The 5,495-nt window shown below is 41.1% G+C and overlaps 1 pseudogene; it reads right to left on the bottom strand.

The window, feature by feature from the left end:
* Window positions 1–326: 326 nt before the first annotated feature.
* Window positions 327–1,112, bottom strand: LOC102857099 (annotated as a pseudogene).
* Between the last annotated feature and the right edge of the window lie 4,383 nt (window positions 1,113–5,495).

A 5,495-nucleotide genomic window follows, 5' to 3' on the forward strand; every position in this document is an offset into this window, starting at 1 on the left:
GAGACAGGTCTTTAGAGAGGGACATCATGCTGGGTAGAGTAGAGGGACAGCGCAGGAGGGGAAGACCCTCTATGAGGTGGATTGATTCAGTGACTGGGGCACTCGGGATTGGGTGTGTCAGAGGCAATGAGATTGGCACGGGATAGAGCAGGGTTTAGGGCTGTTGTACATAGGGTCGCTATGAGTCGCAAACGACTCGACAGCACATAACAACAACAACAGTTAAAAGAAATTCTAAAAAAACAAAAGTAGGATTTTTTTTTTAGAACTTAATTCACTTTATTAAAGAAAACCCACTATGTGGTGGCCACAGCTGGAGCCTGAGTCCTCTGCACGGAGACTCGGTGTGAGTCTTTACAAAATGATCTGTGAATTCCTGGTAGGGAGACTTAGTGAACACCGACTCTTACCAGACATCTGGGGTCAAATAGCTGTAGGTCTTTGAGATGGCATCCAAGGTGGCCTTGGCGAAGTTGCCTAGGGTAGCTGTGCAGACCCTGGCTGAGGTGTAACTGTTATCAATTCCAGCTATCATCAACAGCTTCTTGGGCACGGGGCCAAGGCGATTCCAGTGCCTCGGGGTGCAGAGATCAGACTCACCAACACAGAGCCACAATGCCTATCTTGTTCCCCCAGTAGCCACGCCACACAGGGACAAAGGAGAGCTTGGCCAGGATAAGGGCCCCACAGATGGCAGTAGCCACCTCCTTAGAGCACTTGACGCCCAAGCCAACCTGGCCAACATGGTCTCTGATGGCAACAAAGGCCTTGAACCTGGTCCGCTGGCCAGCACATGTCTGCTTCTGTACTGGCATGATTTTCAATACTTCATCCTTGTGGGACATGCCCAGAAAGAAGTAGATGATCTCAGACTCCTTGATGGGCAGGGAGAAGAGATAAATCTCCTCCAATGATTTTATCTTCATCTTTCACCAGGCGGCCCAGTTTGTGACGGGGAGCCACTCCTTGTCCTCAGCTTTGCCTCCTCGAGCTCCGTGGCCACTCCCATGGCCCCGACCACACAGACCCTTACCGAAGCCTCCACGGAAACCACCGGGAGCTCCCATCCCAGGGCCTCCGGGCCCTCCCGCTGCACCGGCGTCATCTGCCATTTGTTGTTTTCTCAAAGAAGCATCAGCAAAAAGTAGGAATTTTTTAAGATAATAAGTTCTGAAGTGCTTTCACATCTGTTAGCTCGTTTGATACTCAAATTCATTCTGTGAAATAAGCACAAGTATTGTTATTGTTCCAATTTTATAGACAATGGAGTGAATTTGCTGCCATCATTTTTATGTGCCATTGAGTTCAAACCAGCTGGTAACTGACTTACCTGTGGGCTCTCACAAGCTGTAAAACTCCTGGGAGGATATTGCCCATCTTCCTCCTGAGCTGCAGATGAATTTGAACCACGTGCCTTAGGGCTGGTGGTGCAGCTCCTTACCCTCTAGGGCACCAGAGCTCCCTGAAGTTAATTTGGTAGACATGAAATAGACAAATTACATAATCAGTGTACAGGTGTGACTCATCTGAGCACAAACCCTATGTTCTATCTTTACCCCTATACCATGCACTGGGGGAGCTTACCATGTAATAAGTGTGCTAGTTTGGTGCATTGATGAATTAATTAATAAATGTACTTTTAATCCCTACTAAAATTCCAGGCCCACGGTAAGTCCGTGCTGTCAAGGAACTTGCAGTTTAATGAGGAGCAGATATAGAAACAGGCACTAAAAGACCATTTGAAAAGTGCTCTAAGGACATATATTGTTGTTGTTGACTGTTATCTAGTTGAGCACGACTCATAATGACCCTATCAACAAAAGACCTGAAGCCTTTCTATAAAACTATGGTCATTTCTCAAAGTTAATAGTTTCCAGAGGCATGCTGTTTAGGAAGTGAATGCCATGCCTCCTTCCAAATCTATCTTGGACTGGGAGCTCCTCCAAATAGTGTCTGTCTTGGGTAACCGTTATGGCATTTGACATCCCAGTGGCACAAGGTTCAGCATCACAGCAACCCCAGGTTACCTCAGTACAGCAAATTGACAGAATAGTGCTGTACCACTTAGAAGAATGTTCCTCCAAAATATAATAACAACCAATTTTTAAACACAAAGGCCCTCTCCGAGGTCTTGTTGACTTTAAACAAGAGGCTTAAATATAGACAATGTATGGGACAACAAATTTGATCACTCCATAGTGGCTTTCCTTGACTGTGTGCAGCAGCTCAAAGAAGAGGTTGAGAAAGGCGAGACCCGTTTTTGTCTTCCTTACAGGATGGATGTGGAGAAAGGCTAGATTGCAGACACAGGTGGCAGCGGTGGCTTCTATTCCATCAAAACCCAGTTTAAGTCTGAAGAACAGTGGACAAAACCTCTCAAGATCATGCTGACGAATCTTAAGTGGGGTCTTGCTTGGGTATCTTCACAATTTTACAACAAATGACATCATTTGGTGTTTTTTTGTAGGATGATGATTGCCTTAAAGGCTTTACATTTTGTTTCCTTTGCAATAAAATGTTTAAATTTAGGTAATATTGAACAGCACATGTTTACAATATAAAAAAAAAATCACAAGTCACTTTATTTTAAAATATCATATGACGTAGTTTTTAGAGCTACAACAAGCTGTAACTATATAGTTACCAGCCCTTGTTACAGTTTGATTCTTAAACTCATACCTTCTTTTGATCCCTTTCCTCAAAGTAACTAATTTAGGGTTGTTTTTTAAACTAAGAGTTGAATGGAGATAGACATGTCTCCACTGGATTTTCTCTCTCTCTCAACTTCTGCATTTAAAGTATGTAGTGGAAACCTTTGTTGCCACTGAGATAAGCGAGATGTGACAGAGTTGGATAACATGGGAAAATGACATATAAGTTTGGCCTGGTCACTATGTGATGTGATCAGAAGCTTGAAATGTAGTACTTTACTTGATTCTAGCACTAAATGCTTACTCTTCTCTGTTAGAGATATGAAGTGATGTTTGATACTGTTTGAACATTATGGAAAGATTTAGTTGTTGGTAATAAAATATTTGCTACAGTCTGAAAAAAATATAGATAATGTAAAATGACATCATAGGAATAAACACCTAAGTGTGCCTAGCACATGGTTCTGAAAAGGTAGCCAATCACATGGAACTTTAAAAAACAAGTAAAAAAAATAGTCAAATGTTACTTTTTCACACCAAAAGTAGAAACAACAAAGGAAAAAAATAGGTAAATTTGGCTTTATGAAAATTAGAAACTCTAGTACAACAAAGGACTTCATCAAGGAAATACAAAGATAATATGAAGAATGGGACGAAATATTTTAAAACCATGTATCTGAGAGGAGTTTACAATCTAGAACATTTAATATAGTACAGGGTTCAGATCTGTCTTTCAAAGTGTTGCTACATGTCATACTAAACTTGACAACACCTAACACCACCACAACTCAACAACCAAACAAAAGACAACCTCAGTGAAAAAATAGGTAAAGGACTTGAACAAACATTTCTCCAAAGAACGCCACCATGAGATAGCACTTCATTCCCACTAACTTAAAAATCTATTGTTCTTGTTGTTGATTGCCTTCGAGTTGAGCACAACTCATAGCAACCCTGTGAACAAAAGGTCTGAAGCCTTTCTATAACTATGGTAATTTATCAAAGTTCATAGAGTTTCCAGATGCAAAAAATCCTCCTCCACCCTAAAACTAGGAAAGAACTAAATAGATGAAAAGACCATCTAAGAATCAAATCCCTATGCAGATAAAAAAAAAACACCCAAAAATACCCCCCCAAAAAAAAAACAACACAACACACTTCTCCAACAGGGTAAACAGGAAAGCCACAGACTGGGAAAAAATATTGGGAAATGACATACCTCATAAAGGACTCATATCTAATATTTCTAGAACACTCTAGCACCTCAACAAGAAAAAGGTAAACAACCCAATAGCAAAATGGGCACAGCTATGAATAGATAACTTCACCAAAGAAGACATTCAGATGGTAAACATGAAGAAATATTCAAAATCCAAAATCCCCAGGTCTCAGAGAGATGCAAATCAAAACGACTATGAGATATCACTCCAGTAATGATGGTAAAGTTCAACAGACCAGCAAACAACAAATGCTGGTGAGGTTGTAGAGTGATTGGAACCATTATTCACTGCTAATGGGAGTATATAATGGTGCAACCACTATGGAAGGCGATTTGGTGCTATCTCAAAAAGTTGGAAATAGAAATACCATTTGACCCATCAGTTCCACTATGGGAGCATACCCTAGAGAAACCATAACTGCCATCCAAACAGATATATGAACACCCATGTTTATTGCTGTGCTATTTACAATAGTAAAGAGATGGAAGCAACCCAAGTGTCTATCAACAAAGGAATGGGTAGAAAAACTATGGTATATTCATACAATGGAATACTACACAGTACTGAAAAACAAAGAAATTGTAAAACACATGGGGGACCCTGGAGCACATCATTCTTAGTGAAATATCTCAGTCACAAAAGGACAAATACTGCATAGCACCACTGTTATAAAGGAGGTCTGACATGGGGAGTTGGGAGGAGACTAGGATAAGAATGGATAGATAAGGACCACTGCATTGGAACAGATGAAAGAAAGAACTATCTAAAAATGAATATACGATTAAGCATTATACATATGACAACAGCCCAGGATAAGAGATATATCATTGCAAAGAGGACTAGGGGGAGAGGAAGGTAGGAAATTGTGCAACACTGAATGAATATTTTTTTTTTAAAGTGAACTGGGGGAGGAGGAAGGGAGGGCAAAGGGGTAAAATGTACAACAATGAATGGCTAAAAATCTAACTTCTCTGTAAATGCTCGTTAAAATAACAATTAAAATCTTCTTTTTAAAAAATCCACTATCAGTCTGTTTAATTTTAATACTAACCCTATAGAACATAGTAGAACTGCCCCAAAGTGTTTCCAGACTCTATATCTTTACTGACTGCTTCAGCTTTTCTCCACAGCACCTCATCTTTCCCCCGTGGAGTTCCCCATGTTCAAACCACCAACTTTTCTGTTGGCACTATGACACTTAACCCACTGGGCTCCACTTGTTACGGGTCGTCCAATCAGCACCAACACATAGTGGCCCTCTGCCCAAGAGAATGAAGCACCGCTAGATCCTTGACCACTTTCTCACTCACTGCGACGCTTGAGCCCATTGTTGCGGTGACCATGTCAATCCATCTCACTGAGGGACTTCCTTTTTCTCTGATGCTGACCAAGCATGACATGGCATCCTTTTCCAGGAACTACTCCCTTCTGATAGCATGTCCAAATCATGTGAGATGAAGTCTCCTCACTTTACGTTCTCACAGCACAACTGTGCTCCCAGTGTTCTTATTGCTAATATCTTGGAAGCAGATTTCCAGACCTTTCTTCTGAGGGCCCTCTAGGTACATTCAAACTCCAATATTTCAATTATCAGTTATTAGCTGTTCACACCACTCAAAGACTC

This window comes from Elephantulus edwardii, unplaced genomic scaffold, assembly GCF_000299155.1.
Source record: "Elephantulus edwardii isolate Elephantulus edwardi_28Jun2011 unplaced genomic scaffold, EleEdw1.0 scaffold00252, whole genome shotgun sequence".
NCBI classification, from domain to species: Eukaryota; Metazoa; Chordata; class Mammalia; order Macroscelidea; family Macroscelididae; genus Elephantulus; species Elephantulus edwardii.